The sequence below is a fragment of the Martes martes genome, assembly GCF_963455335.1.
Source record: "Martes martes genome assembly, chromosome: 4".
Lineage (NCBI taxonomy): Eukaryota > Metazoa > Chordata > Mammalia > Carnivora > Mustelidae > Martes > Martes martes.
In genome coordinates, this window is record NC_137891.1 from 105,352,564 (window position 1) to 105,369,857 (window position 17,294).

Sequence of the window (17,294 nt, forward strand, 5' to 3'; positions counted from 1 at the left end):
GTATGGTAAAGAAAATATATTAATGAAAGAGAAAAAGAGAAATAAAACAAAAGCAAAAGCTAATCTATTGAAAAGATTAATAAACTCATTCTGTAGCATGGTTTTAAGAAAAAAGGGAAGAAACAAACATAATTAAGTTTTTTAAAAAATCAAATAGATACAGAAATAGAACATATTTTAAAGAATAAAGTTGTATCTTAAATAGCATAGTGCCAAAAAATGGGTAGTCTAGACACGTAAATTACTATAATTGACTAAGGAAAAACTAGATACACGAGATTTATTTATTAAGAAATTATTTATTAAATTGAATCTACATTCAAAATTTTCTTGTTACAAAAAAGAACCAGCCAACAAATTTTCTTGAAGAGATCTATCAAACCTTCCAGGAACAGACAATTGTGGTGCTGTGTCAACTGTTAACTGAAAACAGCAAAAGGAAGAAAGCTCCCTATATCATTTCATGAGGCTAATAACATCTTGATAGCAAAAGCAGACATGCTAGTATTAGAAAGAAAATTAAAAGGCACACTTCATTCTTTCTTTCTTTTTTTTTTTTTTAAATATTTTATTTATTTGTCAGAGAGAGAGAAAGAGAGAGCACAAGCAGGGGGAGCAGCAGGCAGAGGGAGAATCCCAGGACCCGGGGATCAGGACCTGAGCTGCAGGCAGACACTTAACTGACTAAACACCCAGGAGTCCCACGGGCACATCTCATTCTTGAGCATACGTTAAAAAATCATAGATAAAGTACCAGTAAATCAAAACCCCTTCCCCCCCAAAAAGCATCAACAATGTGGGACACAGATTTTGGGGATTCCCCTCTCTGACTTCAGGGATTCTCTCACTGTCTTCAGTGTTAAGGATTTCTGAGCTTCTCTCTTGTCATTCCCGAGGCCAGCTAACCTGTTCCCATATATGCTCTCAACAACCTTACCAATGCTGCTTACACTCAGACTAAAAGCCACACCAATAGGAACTTAGTTACAGGGCTTGTCTCTTCTTCACCAAACAAGAGTTCACACCCACCCCCGACCCCGCCCCAGTCTTTCTGCTTCTGTACTGCCCAGTATTCACAGGGTAACAGATCATAGCTCTATTCAGATTATTTGTCTTTGAGCTGCTTAGAGATTTTGGGGTGCATGCGTGTTTGCAGGATAAATCAGAGGTGTAAGTGGACAGGGCTAAAAAAATTCTCTTGGCTTTCTCTCATTGTGGATTCCCCCACCTTCTTGGACATTCATGACTCTTGACCTCACTTTTTTGATCCCTGAGCCAGAGAGATGAAATGGTTTGTTACATGCCCAGCCTTCTTGAGTGAGTGTAAACTTCCCATCAGAGTCTGAGTCTGTCTCTTTCAATTCACTCTTCTTTATATTTAGGCAGTTGCTTTTTATATGATGGTTGAAAAGCTTTTTCCCCAGGCAGAGGATGTATAGCAGGGTCTTATTCTGTCAAACCCAGACTGATGTTTTATCTTTGAAATCCTTCAAAAATATTTTTTTTTACCTTTTTTTAAAATCATTTTTTTCCTGGACCATAAAATTCCACATGAATCAGAAAATGAATCTATTTTGCTTTTTATTTTTAAAGCTTTATTGAGATATCTTTCACATATCATGAAATCAACCAATTTAAAATTTATGATATGAGGTTATTTGTACATTCAAAGAATTGTGCAACCATGACCACAATTTAATTTCAGAATACTTTCAGCACCCTGAAAAGAAACCCCATACACACTAACAGTCATTTCCCATATCTGTTCCTTGTCCTTCATCCTAGGTACAAGCAGCCAGTAATCTACTTTCTATGTGTATGAATTTTTCTACATGGACATTTCATGTAAGTGACATTATACAATATGTGTTCTTTTTACAGGTTCCTTTTGCTGCTAAAAAAAACAAAAAACAAAAAACCATGTTTTAAAGAGTGACCCAAATAATATTTTGTGTCAGTATTTTATTCTTTATATTGCCAAATAATAACTCTTTGGGTAAATACATAGATTTTATTTATCCATCTAGTAGTTGATGGGCAATTAGATTATTTCCACTTTTTTGCTCTTATGAATAATATTGCAATGGTATACAAGATTTTGTTTGGACTTATGCTTTCATTTCTTTGGAGTATATACTGAAAGCTAGAATTGCTGTACTGTATGGTTACTCAAAGTTTAGCATTTTAAAGAACTACTAAACTATGTTTTCCAAAATAGCTACACCATTTTATATTCTTATCAGCAAAGTGTGAAGGTTCTAATTTCTTCACATCTTTACCTTCACTTGCTAATGTCTTGATTCTAGCCATTCTGATGGGTGGGAAGTGGCATCACTTTGTGGTTTTGATTTGCATCTCTAGTAACTAAAGATATGGGCATCTTTTCACTTTCTTGTTGTCCATTTGTATATCTTTACAGAAATGTTATTCAAATTATTTTTTGGTTGAGTTATTTGGCTTTTATCATTGAGTTGTAAGAGTTCTTTATATTCTGTAAGTCCCTTCGCAGATATGTGATTTGCAAATATTTTGTCCCATTCTGTGGGTTTTTCACTTTCTTCAGGGAGTCCTTTGAAGCGCCGAAGTTTTCATCCTGATTAAATCTAATATACCTAGTTTTTCTGGTGGTTTGTACTTTTGGTGCCAAATCTAATCAACCATTGCCTAATCCAAAGTTACAAAGATCAATTCCAGTATTTTCTTTTAGGAATTTTATGGTCTTAGTTCTTGCATTAGACCTGCGATCCGCTTCAGCTGATTTTTGTAGATGGTATCAAATTCAGGCATCGAAATTCAATATTTTAATGTAGATATTATGTTGTCCTAGTACCATTTGTTCAACGGGTTATTTTTCTCTCTCACTGAGTTGTTTAAACAACATTGTTGAAATCGACTGACTCAATCAAAGTGACTCAATAAGTCAGTTTATTTCTGGATTCTTAATTTTATTACATCTGTGTCTATCCTTTTAGTGTCACACTTTTGATTACTATAGCTTATAGTTGGCTTTTAAAATCTTGACGTGTGACACCTCTAAACTTTTTTTTTCTTTCTTTCTAAGACTGTTTTAGCTAAAACAGGCTATTTGGGTTTTTTTTTTTTTTTTAAAGATTTTATTTATTTATTTCACAGAGAGAGATCACAAGTAGGCAGAGAGGCAGGCAGAGAGAGAGAGAGCAGAGAGCCCAATGGGGGACTCCATCCCAGGACCCTGAGATCATGACCTGAGCCGAAGGCAGCGGCTTAACCCACTGACCCACCCAGGCGCCCAAAACAGGCTATTTGGATTCCTTACCTTTCCATAAGCATTATAGGAAATGTCTTTGATGTAGGAAACCATCGGGGTCCTGAGCTGATGGCTAAGAAAGAATTCCCGAGATGTCTTGGATGTAAATGGCAGTTTTATTAAAGCACAGAGACAGGACCTATGGGCAGAAAGAGCTGCGCTGGAGGAATGAAGAGTGGCTGATTATATACTTTGAACTTGGGAGGGGGTTAGGATAGCTTAAATCTCTAAGGAATTTTGGAAGCAAGGTTTCCAGGACCTCTAGGGGGCTAGCGCTTGTTAGGAAAAGGTCATTTATTACCGTATAGTAAAACACTGACCATGAGACCCTTCAGATGTATATCTTTGGGCCACATGCTTGGGGATGATTGCTGACATATATCTTGTGGGGAGTGGAGGTGGGTAAAGTAGACTTACAAGATCGTGGAGGTTTGGGATAATGTTAAGCTAAGATTGCTTTTTGCCCTTAGCAAGGTATTAATTTGGAGGCAGCTGGGTTCCTAGAGGAATGTCACTCTGTCTCAAGGACTTGTCAGTGAGCTATAATTAGTAAAAAATTTAATTTTTTTTCTTTTGCCTTTGTTTCCCACATTAATCTTGTTGTTACTTTTTTAAGCAAACAAATAAATAAAAATCAGTTGTGATTTTGATGGGAACTATACTGAATATTATGTACATTTAATTGGGGAGTAGCACAATATTAACAATGTTGAGTCTTCTGATCTATGGCAATGGGATATCTTTCCATTTATTTAGATCTTTTAAACTCCTTGGCATAATGTTTTGTAGTTTTCACTGTAAATATTTTGCAATTTAAAAAAGTGATTCTTATGTATTTTATTCTTTCTAGCTGTTATCAATGGGCTAATTCTCTTAATTTCATTTTCATATTCAATATTAGCATATTAAAATGCAATTAATTTTTTGATACTGAACATGTATCCTACCAGTTTGCTAAACTCATTTATTTTAATTTATTTGAATCAATCATAAGTGCATTTCTTATGATTTTCTAGATACAAGAGAATGTCATCTTCATCATTTCCTGGCTATTATATTACATAAAATGCTGAACAGAAATGGTGAAAACAGGCATTTTTGTCTTGTTTCTGCTCTTAGGAGGAAATCTTTTAGTCTTTCCCTATTAAATATGATGTTAGCTGCGGGATTTTCATAGGTATCTTTTAATCAGGTCAAGAAAATTATTTGCTATTCTTAATTTGTTGACTGTTTTTTTATCATGAAAGAGTGTTGAATTTTGCCAAATATCTTTGGCAAATATCCAATATCTCTTCATTGTTCCAATATCTCTTGATTTTGCTTATTTATTTATTCTTTTATTTGAAAGAGGGATAGAGAATGATCAGGGAGGAGGGGCAGAAGGAGAGGAAGAAGCAGAGTCTTTGCTGAGCAGGGAGCCTGAGGCAGAGGGAGGGGATTGATCCCAGGACCCTGAAATCATGATCTGAGCCAAGGCAGGCATTTAACTGACTGAACCACCCAGATGCCCCGATTTTGCATTTTTTCATAAATATTCCTTGGGCCTTGCAGCAATTCCTTCTGTTTGGCATACTCTTAGCCCTTTGGTATGTATGAACCACTATGGTTATCTAGACTATGATAGTCAATAACCAACCGCATTTATAGATAAATCTGTTCCAAAGTCACTTAAATAATTGCTTGAAACTTAGTCATTTTCATTATTTACTCATCTCAAGTTACTGCCTAAAGGTATTTTTTTTGACAGAGAACTGTCAATCTTCCTTGAATCACAATGCAGCAACCACAAGCTTGCAACCTCTCTTTGGGAAGCTTAAGAAAACTTTCACCCCATCAGAACACTGCCAGATTTGAACATACCCAGTTTAACAGGGTACACATTCAATTTATTTAGAAAACCTTTGTTAAGGGGCACCTGAGTGGCTCAGTCTGTTAAGTATCTGCCTTCAGGTCAGGTCAGGATCTCAGAGTCCTGGGATCAAGCCCTTGCATCTATCAGGATCCCTGCCCAGTGGGGAGCCTGCTTCTTCCTCTTCCTCTGTCCCTCTCCACCACTCGCGCTCTTTCTCTCTCTTGCTATGTTCTCTCTCTCAAATAAATACATAAAATCTTTTTTAAAAATTCAAAAAGAAAAACTTTGTTAAGATTGTTCTTATTGAATTCACAGTTCAAACACCTTCTCCACTAGCGACCTTTAATTCCCTAATATTTCATTTTTTACCAACTAATTTCTATTCTTCCTTCCATTCTCAGATTAAATGCCACTTCTTCAAATAGGCAATCCTCAAGCAGTCTGGGTATCTAAAAATAAAAATGGCACATTAACAGGTGCCTTCTCTCAGCCTCTCTTCCTTAGTCATTCTGTGAAATTATCTTTCTAAATCACTGGCTTCCCCATAGCTGCTTCATACTTTTGATGACAATCCTCTAGGGAAACAGTCGTTTCAGGTAAGGGGCACCTATCCTGAGAGGTGGTTTTTACGTTCCCATGTCCTCCTTCAATTTGTTCCACATTTCACTGTATCTTGGCAGAGACAGTTTTCATACCTTGTGTTTTGGGAGTTGTACCCATAATGCAGCTTCCCTGAAAATGGAGTTTCCCAGTTCTTTGATATTTCTTGGGAGATTCAGGGAGAGAAGTAGGATTTAAATTAATTAAATTCAGTCTCATTTGCATAGATCCCACATTTTCCAACTGGATTTTAATGCCCTTACATTTCAACCAATAACATTTGTTGTAGAGCTATGTCTTTCATAAATATTCAATAAAAAATACTCCAGTGTTCTAATATATGTTAAATGTGATAGCACATAAGGTCCATGTCCTAATTCTAAATGCAATGAAAAGCAAATTTATAAGTTGAAAAATTTTATAATTTTTTATATAAATTAAAAATGGTTGCTTTATTTAATATATCATAGTGATGAATAACAATTTCTTCTACTTTTACATTTAAGAATAAAAGTGTTTCTATGCCTTCAAAGTAATGGAGTTCAAAAGAATGACCTTATAAAACTCCACTTAACACTTAGCAAAGAATGTGGTCATAAACCACTTTGAAAGTAATCTCCATTATCCATTTGAGCTAGTTTAAGTGTTTTGGATAAGATGCCTAGAGTTTTTGAAGCTTTCAGCTTATTCATCATCCTGTCATGTAGAACTTTATCAAAGGTTTCTTTCCAGGAAGTCAAAAAGACTTATTCTATGGGCTCCCTGATAATACATTTTATTTCCCATCTCAATGAGAAAAAGTTGACATGTCAGCAGTTAAAAGAGATTGTATATTAATCTATGACAGCTATTTTATATCAGTTAGTAAACTGATATTTTCTAAATGTATTTGTAAGACATATATGTATACATATGTATGTCATATATATTTATTAAAATTAAAATAATTCAATGTCTTATTTCTAATTCAAGTTATTAAACATAATACAACTAAGTATTTATGGCAAACTGTGGTGGCAAAACTAATGACAAATGTTCCCCCTTTGGTTACATTTTTCTAGAAGGTATTTTTAATATTTGTCGAACAAACGTATATGGTATTCACAATAGTGAGAACATTTCTTTGAAATTAATGTATTTGGGATATGCTGATCATACAGAACACTCATATGACTTTTTTTAACAGTTTGTGTCACTCATTATATTTCTATGTATTTTAGATTTGTGTCATATTATCCTGGTTTGTGTATATAATTTCTTTAATGTATGAAATATTGACTATTTAATGCAATCTTTCTGTGTGGTTCATTTCTCTTTTTGCACATTAAACTCCATAATTAGGATCTAAGTAAAATATTTCCATTAAAGACTGAATATAAAAGACATAGGAAAAACTGCTATAATATCGTAGGTTATTTGAAAGACCTAGTATCAAGCTCTTTTACTGAGGCCTGAGGGAGCCATAATTTCCAGGCAGATATGATTCCTCAGAATAGTTATGAACCTGGGCCTGGAGGCAGGCAGCAGGGATCTGATCCTCTTTGCTGTGTAAGGAATGTGTAACCTTGACCCTGACATCAGCCTCTCAGAAGCTTCGACTCCCCATCTGTGAATGGAAGTAATAATAACTATTTTCTAATAAAGCTGTTGCAGTTTTTTGAGTTATAGTAAATTGTTACAGACTGAAAATACCCACGTAACGAGCACTTTGGTCACAAAACAGAATAGTTCTTCGCTCCACACATCGTCCCTATGTTCCTTTCCTATCACTATGTTCCAAAGCAACAATGATCCTACTATCGAGAGCATGGATAAGCTTTGTTTATTCTGTGCCTCATGTCAATGGAATGACTCATACATGATGTACTATTTTGTATCTGGCATCTTTTTCTAAACATTCTTTTCTGAGATTCATGTGCTGTATGTAATTGGGACTATTTCATGGTTTCATGAATAAACTCTGAAAGATGCAGAAATTAGGAGAATGGGGTAGGGAATCGAGAACTAAGAATATATCACTCTGAGCCTTATGTCTTACACAGACATTGAGGATCAGACTTTGTGTTGAATAATTCTTGACAGGTACTATAATGGGGTTTGGAGATAAGAGTAAAGAAAGAAAGATGTCAGAAAGTTTTCCTCTGAGAAAAAGAAAACTGTGGAGGGAAATCAGTAAACTTGTAGTTCTGAGTCATTATCAGCAGCCATTGTCAGATCATCCTTCATGGGAAAAAAAAATAACAAAAATGGTAAAACTCTGACTGATTTGATAAATGAACTATATTTACACATGTATAGTTCAGCCTTATTTGATCAGTGCGTAGATTATATTTAACAGTTCTATTAAAGCAGATCTTCTCAGTCACTGATAGAGATGTCCCGAATAGGGGAAATTAATTAATGTATAAAGAAACAGTCACCTCTATAATCTGGAGTTTGTTCCAGTATCTTCCCTATAGTCCAAATCTCTCTTTCATTCTGAACATATGTGAATATAAATACTATTGTTAAACTTCACTGGAAAATTAAAGGTTTTGCAATTATAAAATGCTGAGGTCAATTCAGGAGAAGAGAGAAATATTCACTTAGAATCTTTGCTTTCATCCAGGAGGAAAACAGCTATCAGATTCTTGCACAGTGAATAGAAGAATGGTCTTTTGCACAGATTAATTTTCTGGTGTTGTGGTTATGTGTGATGGTCAGGAAATATTAAAGGCAAAGGATAAAGTTTCATGATAATATATGAAGTTTATTTAATCACATTCATTACACAGGCATTTATAAACACAACTCACCATGTTCTAAGCTCTGTGTTAGGCACCAGAGATACAGAGGTAAAAGGCAAATACCAAAGAGCCTGCAGGTTAATGGGGATATAAGTAGAGTGAAATGATTCCATACAACATACAACAGACGGATGCTGAATAACAGTAGAGGTAGTATCTCATCTTGACTAGGAATAGGTGATCTGTCAGCAAAGGAGATTTGCTAGAGGTGGGGATATGCAGAGACCTGAGAAAGGGAGGTCAGAATATTTTGGTCCTACAGAGATGTGTTTATGAAGGCCCCAATTTGGCACTTTAAATGCTTCAGTATGTCTACTCCATGGAGCATGAGTGAGGAGTAGTGAGAAAAGAGGCTGGAGGGAAAATGCTATGGTAAGAATTTGGTCTATTTTTCTAAAGGCAGTAAGGATCCTTGGAAACATCTTTAAAAGAGAGTGACAACACTAATTGTGCTGTGTTTAGAAACAGCAATCAGCACAATGTCTGGATAACAGATTAGAAGAGAGCCAAGCCAAATGATAAAGAGAAATACACAGCTTATTTAACAGTCTAAGTAAAATAATAGAGGGTCTAGTCCAAGCCTGTGGCACTAGATTTAGAACCCAGACAAGACTGGGGAGGTCAAAGAAGTCATTTCAACTGAACTATCTTACCAGTGGGAATTGAAGAGTAGCATGAAGGGCGATGAGTCAATGGAAATCTAAAAATTATAGTTTCAGAAAACCAGTAATGATATTCTTCATTAAGGTATATAATTCAAAAAACAACAACAAAAAAAAGCAGATTTGTGGAGTGCAGGAGGCGATGAGTTTGGTTTGGAGGATGAGTATGGACAAACTGACGTTGAGGTACGTGTGGGGCATCCAAGTAGAGACGCCCTCATGAATTATGGTAGATTTCCTCATTCAATTTTATTCCATGGTCTTTCTATTGGAGAGGTTGGAAGGCTGAATGGTACATTCCTAAAACATTCCTTGAGGTTAGAGTTTGAGGTAGACATTCAGTTTTACCAATTAGACGTACTCATGTGAAAAGTGAAAGGCAGAAAATAAATTAAAGTCACTTTCTTGACCTCTTCGTCTATTTTGCAGATAGTCATGAAAATGTGAGATTTCTCTACAGTCATTTTCCAGAGTCCACTTTCCATCTGGACTTTGTGCCTAGAAACAGTTGTGGTTGCAGCAGCATCTGATCCCTCTTTATAATCCTGGCACTGCAGCTATGAGTGTCCATCCTCCATATCTTTGGGTATCAAGAAGTAGCTGCAGAGGGGGCTTCCTTAGGTCCTGGAGTCTTATTTGACTTCAGTGGTAGCCTCACAGTGGTTGCTTCCTTGCTGTGTCAGTATTTTACCGCTCTGGGGCTTATTTAGAGGCCTCTAGAGAACATTCACTGCCACTCCCCAAGTTTTATAAGCACTGACTCTCATAGATAAATCACCCCCTGCATAAAACACCTATAGTAAATAGACATCTAAATCCAAATGTTCCTTTTCTCCCTAAAACCTTTAGTAAGAGGTAACATTTATGGAAGGCTTACTATGCAAGGTACTGTTCTAAGTGTTCTACATGTGCTTATATATATAATCCTCCAAACAACAGTAATAATGAGGTCTTGTTTTACCTCAAATTTTAACAATGAGAAAATTTAAACACGGGTACGTTAAGTAACCTGTCTAACCACACACAGCAAGAAAACGGCAGTCTGAAATTATACTCAGGCAATTTGGCTCTTACCCACTGTGGTATACTCCAAGGAGATACAATTTTTTTTTTTAAAGATTTTATTTATTTATTTGACAGAGAGATCACAAGTAGCCAGAGAGGCAGGCAGAGAGGGGTGGGGGGGGAAGCAGGCTCCCCACCGAGCAGAGAGCCCAATGTGGGGCTCCACCCCAGGATCCTGAGATGATGACTTGAGCCGAAGGCAGAAGCTTAATCCTCTGAGCCACCCAGATGCCCCAAGATACAATTTTTGATAAATATATTAAATGTATTGCAGGGTAATTCTCAAGTGGAAAAAATTGATAATTGTGTCATTAGTATACACAAAGTAATTCAAAACCATATAAAAGGGACGAGGTCATCTGAGAGGATATAAGTGGAAAAGTAAAAAAGGCTGAAGAGGAGAGCCTTATAGAATACAAAAGTTTAAGGAATTAGCAGATGGGGAATCTGGAGAGAAGTTGGAGAAAGAGTGGCCCAGTAGAATGTATCAAAGAAACCAAAAAAAATTAAGTCAAGAACTAAATTATACTAATGCTAGAGCGGAATAAGATAAAATAGTTTCCACTAATGAATTTTGCAATGGTGGTTTTGACAAAGATGAGAAGAAAAACAACAACAGAATGTTTAATGGCTTAAATTGAAAAACAAAGAGGGAGAATTTGGAGAATATTAAAGCAGAGACTGCTTTTTGAACTCTAGTGGGTTTAGAAACAAGCACAAAGGAAAATCAGTTAAAAGAATATGTAAAAGAAACATCTAGCATGGAACGACCACATGATAGGCATGGTGAATGATTCTGTAAAAATATTCCAAAAGAAAAGAAAGAGAATTGAAAATATCCCAAGAGGAGAAAACAAAAAAATGGACTGAAGTCTCAGAGGAGATGAGAGCAAAAGCAAACCAGAATATGTGAGAAAGTATTTATCTTTAATGTGGTAGGGAGGAATCAAATCTCCCACCGAAACTGGTTAAGAGTGAGGTGAGAACAATCTGATCACAGACTAGACAAGTGAGGAAAATGGTAGATCAGGGAGCCAGAAAATGTCATCAAAAGCTCTGTTGAAGTCAATTTAGGAAAAAGAGAAGAAGCTGACCAATGACACATACAAAGATTTCCAATTAATAATAAGCTCTTATTTAGCCTGGAGACTATATTTGTGAAGGGAGTAAATTGCTAATTTGGATGATTTCCACCTAAACATTGAACAAATGAGACATGTATAGGAACTGAACATATAAACATATGGACTGATCACCCACAGTATATTTATTGGATTGATTTAAGGAAAAAACAAAGGGCAAGATAGGTGATGGTATTAGGTGGTGAATGGAATAAAGGATAGATGATGAAAATTAAGCTGGTGAGGAAGGTTACTGAATCCAAGAAGCATCTAACGCAATTGATAAAAAGGGGGTGCAGTGCACAAGAGACTGAAAATACTGATGAAGACAGGAGAAGATGATTTGGAAAAGAGAGTAAATTTAAAAGATAGAATGTATGGGAATTTATGGTCACAGATAAAATGATGATTATAACAAGGGCATAGTGATGGGAATTCGTGGTACAAGAAGGCTAGAGATAAAAAGCTATAATATGAGGCTGCCTGGGTGACTCAGTCGTTAAGCGTGTGCCTTCGGCTCAAGTCATGATCCCAAGGTCCTGGGATTGAACTCCCCATTGGGCTGCCTGCTCAGTGGGAAACCTGCTTCTCCCTCTCCCTCTGCTTGTGTTCTCTCTCTCACTGTGTCTCTTTCTGTCAAATAAATAAATAAAATCTTTATTTTTTTAAAAGATTTTATTTATTTATTTGACAGAGAGAGAGATCACAAGTAGGCAGAGAGGCAGGCAGAGAGAGGAGGGAAGCAGGCTCCCTGCAGAGCAGAGAGCCCGATGCAGGGATGAATCCCAGGACTCTCCGATCATGACCTGAGCCTAAGGCAGAGGTTTATTGAGCCACCCAGGTGCCCCAGTAAATAAAATCTTTAAAAAAAATAAAAAGCTACAATATGAAAACAGACAAATAATTGTATATGGTTTATATGTGGGCCATTCATCTATATGGAAAAGTATGTAAGAGGAGGTCAGAAGAGATTCTTATCATTAAGGTTTATAGAGGATACATTGGAAGACTTGTAGGTGAAGATTGTGAAGAGTGACACAAACTGCACTGGCAAGAAACCACATGCTTTTATTTATTTATTTTAAAGATTGTATTTATTTATTTGACAGAGAGAGCGAGAGAGAGCACAAGCAGGTGGAGTAGCAGGCAGAAGGAGAGGGAGAAATAGGCTCCCCGCTGAGCAAGGAGCCTGACCCCCGGCAGGGGGGAGCAATGGGGGGCTCCTCAATCCCAGGACCCTATGATCATGACCTGAGCTGAAGGCAGTAAATTAACCAACTGAGCCACCCAGGCGCCCCAAACCATGCACTTTTAAAGATGGAAGACATTTATATGGGATGAAAATGAGAGTGGATATTTATGGAAAGTGGTAGATTGAGCACTCAAAAAGACTGCAGGGACAAACTAATATTAGAGAAAATTCAGATTCCAATTAAAGACAAAAGGTTGCTGGAGAATGTTTTTGAGGATGTATGGCTGGAGGGTGGGGGTTGCCCATGGAATGGGGGCTCTGTAGAGAATAGTGGGGAAAATGATAGAAGGAGTATGGCTGGGCCTAGGAAGAGAAAGAAAACACCGAAACATGGAATTTAGTCTACGTCAGAGATCAGTAACCCCAGACTGGATGTAACGCCATTGCACTTTGGACTGCCACCAAGAAAGTAACTATGTGCAAACTATGATACATGGTGGAATTCATTAGTCTCAATGAATGATAGTAAATTTTTTCAACTACCGGTGGAGACATCAACCTGGGGTTTTTAGATAACTGGCACAGTACACTCTTTGAAAGCTTTACTGAGGACAGCAAAAAAAAAAAAAAAAAAAGTTGTTAAGAAATTGTTGTGATCTTCCAAAGAAGATCCCGGCCCTCTTGGGCAAGGTTAGTTACTTGCTTGAAGTTCACTCGAATGAGAAATAACAGCTGCTCCAGGGCTGCAGCAGAATAGCAGTCTCTCTGCAGGGAGTTGACGAGAGCAAGGTATGATTCCACTGTTAATGAGGGCTAAGCATTCTACTGTGAGGACCAGGAGCATCTTAAAAATGAGAGTGAGAAATCAGCCTTGTAGCCCTTTCTTACATTGTCTTAAACTCCTAAAAATAATAAAAAAAAAGCTACTGAGAATCAGACAAAAGACTTTTCAAACACAAGCAATGAGATAGGAGTTGGTTAAGGGAAAATTTGTTGGAAAATCTGACTTTGAGTTTGATGCCTATTTTTTTTTTCTAGAAATGGCTGAAAGTATCATATTTAGGCAACCGTAAACAACATACCTATGGAGTGTAAAACAGAAAATAGTCTATGGTTTATACATCTGGTTTACACATTTATATATCTTTTATACAAAAGATTCTTGACTTAATGATTGCTTGACTTCCAATTTTTTTTTAAGTTCATCGTGGTTGAAAGTGGTGTGCATTCAGTAGAAACTGCATTTGCATTTCCAGTTTGGGTCTCTTCTCCGGCTCTGGGTACGTGGTAGGATACGCTCTCATGATGCTGGGCAGCTGCTACAACTGCGTTGACCGATCTGCCACACAATTAAGAGGGTAAGCAACCATTACATGATCAACAGGAGCAACACAAGCATTCTGTATCATTTTGTACCCATACAACTATTGTTTCCCATTGTCAGTACAGTATTCCATAAATTACGTGAGATAGTCACCACTTCATTATAAAAAAAGTTTAGTGTGAGATGACTATACCCAGCTGTAGGCTAACATAAGTATTCTGAGCATGTTTAAAGAGGAGAAGGGTAAGCTATGATGTTCTGTAGGTTAGGCATATTAAATGTACTTTTGACTAATGATATTTTCATCTTATGATGGGTTTATCTGGCTGTAACTCCACTGTAAATTGAGGATGATCTGTGTTGGAAATAATAGACGCTTTGGAGTAAGGCAAACCTGGATAAAATTTCACAAGCATGACATATTGGCTCACTGAAAGCAGAACATTTATGTCACAACTTGGATTTTTCAGTTACACACAAAATGTCGGTAAATTATTCAGATAAGTGCCTAGCAGTTTGCCTGCAGTATTACAGGACACCGTGCATTTTAAATACCTCCTATAATTGGATTTCAAAATGACCAATAATACAGAGTTTGATCTAACATGCTACAATGTCACAATGCACTACACAACATCCATACCCCATTTGTATAGCTTCTAATTTTTTAGGTGTGAAAAATGGGAAGTTGAAAAGCCACTTTCATGATTATCTTCTCCTTTAGAAGGACTTCCTTCAGGAAGATTTTGATAAAGTTCTCTAATGACATTTTTGAGGAGTTGATGAATTAGAGATACTTATATTTTTCACCCACTTAAAAATATAATTTTCAAATAATTATGGATTCACAGGAAGTTGCAAAGATAGCATAAGGAGGTTCTGTGTACCTTTCACTCAGGTTCCTCCAATGGTTATATCTTACATATTTGCAGTACAATATCAAAACCCAGGAAATTGACATCAGTGCAATGTGTGTAATATAATTCTGTGTCATTTATTGTATGTGTAGATTCATGTAACCACCACTGCAGTCAAAATATAAAAGCATTGCCTCAGCACAAAGATCTCACTGTCTTACCTCTTTATCCGTCACATCCCCACCCTCACTACCCTTTCCTCTGGGAACCAGTAAAATGTTTTCCATCTCTATAATGTTGCCATTTTGAGCATTTCATCTCATGGAATCACACAGTTTGTAACCTTTTTGAGACTGGCTTTTTTCACTCAGCATCAAAGCTTTGAGATCCATCCAGCTTGTAGTGTATATCAATGATCCATTCCTTTTTATCGATGTGTAGTATTCCACTCTTTGTTTAAGCAATATTGAGAGGCATTTTCATTGTTTCAAGTTTCTAGCTATTACAAATAAAGCTGCTATAAACAGTTATGTACAGATTTTTTGTGGGGGCGTAAGTTTTCGATATTCCAGATAAATACCGAGGAGTGCAAATGATGGTTTGTCAGGCAAGGGTATGTTTCACTTTTTTTTTTTTTTCCTAAAGAAACTGATAAACTATTTCCCAGAGCAGCCCTGTCATTTTACATTCTAATAAACAATGCAGAAGAGATTCAGTTTTAGTTCATCCTTGCCAGCATTTGATATTATTGCCATTTTATTTCTATTCTTAGCCATTCTGATGGGCATAAAGTCATATATTTTCATGGTTTTAATTTACATTTCTCTAATGGCTAATGATGTTTAACATCTTTCCATCTGTTTATTTCCCATTCATACATCTTCAGTGAAATGACTCTTCACGTCCTTTGACCATTTTCTAATTGGATTGTTTATTTTTTAGCTCTTGAGATTTGAATGTTCTTTATATAGTCTAGATGTGAATCTTTTGTCAGATAAGGGGTTGGAAAACATTTTCTCAGTCTCTAGTATGTTTTTTTCCTCCCAATAGGACCCTATGGAAAGCAAATGTTTTTAATTTTGATGAGGTCTAATTTATCAATAATATTTTTTCCTTTATGAACTGTGGAATTAGTGACATTGACTTTCTATTTTTCACTACACATTTTTATGTAATGAATTCATCAATTCTTAATGTCTTAATCATTAGATACAGTCCCATCTCCATAAAATTTGATGAACAATGCAAGTTATTTTATCATTATTTGTAAAAGTATACTTTTGCTTCAAGTTCAAACTGTCATCATCATAATGATAATAAAGATAATGGCTCTTATTTTTGACCATCAACCACATGACAGACCAGTAATTTAAGATAACCCATACAGTATCACATTTGATATCTATAGCAATCCTATGCATTATATACTATTATTTATGCCCAATTTCAACAACTAAAGCTTAGAAGGGTTAAATAAGTATCTTAATCACAATATTGTATGTTAGATCAAGTTTTGACCTGGTTTGTGTATACATAGTCCATGACAAGACAAACTCTTCCAATTATTCTGTTGCTTTTTCATTTTATTTGTAACTTACATGCCCTGAAAAACCATTCTGTTTTACAACAACTCAGAGTTTCAAAGATTTTTATCCTACAAATTTATCTGATTCCACTGGTGCAGTCATTCAAAACAGTTGGGTTTTAGAAAGGAATAATTTGATTACAAAGTTATGATTGAGTTTGGGTTCATTTCTCTTTGAAAAAAAATGAATAGAATGTCTTGGAACATAGTTGAATATAGATGATTAAAACAAGCACATGAATTAAAAATACTCAATTCTCTTCCTAGCATGTTGTTAAGGCTATTGTTTTGAATTTTTTAAGAAAAGTTTTCTAAATTATTTTTTTCATAAGAGAAATAATCTATCAATAAAAATAATAATATAATTAGTGGCATGATTAATTTTTTCCTCGATAAAGTTTCCATATAACTCATTCCATTCAATCTGTTATGTGTTTTAACACAAAAAGAAAAAAATTAATACTATAGTTCTTCTGTTTATTTTTCTAGTTCACTTGTATAAGTAAAATAAAAACACCAAAATCCTACTCACACAGATATAACAGGAGATACCTGAAATAAAACAAATGATCTTTCCCTCATCACATCTTTTCTCCAAACTGGATCCAATTTATAAAAGACTGAATATTTTTATTTTTTATTGCCTACGCAAGCCTACTTCTGATTCAATTGCCCATTAACTAGCCAGTTATATGTTAATTGTATATTAGAAAATGTTTACAGCTTTCTTACTACTCCACTGGACTTCCCACAAGTGGAATTCCAGTCTCATCTAGAACCAATTTCAGATTCGTGAGTGAGATCTACAACACCAAGGAGGCCTGGTTGAATACAAAGTCTCAACTTTTGCTGTGAATCCATGCCTGATTTGTGACTATATCTGATAAGGAAAAGAGAATCTTTATATATTGTTTATTACTATCTCTTAAAGCTTTGAAAATAACTAAAACTCTAAGTAATTACT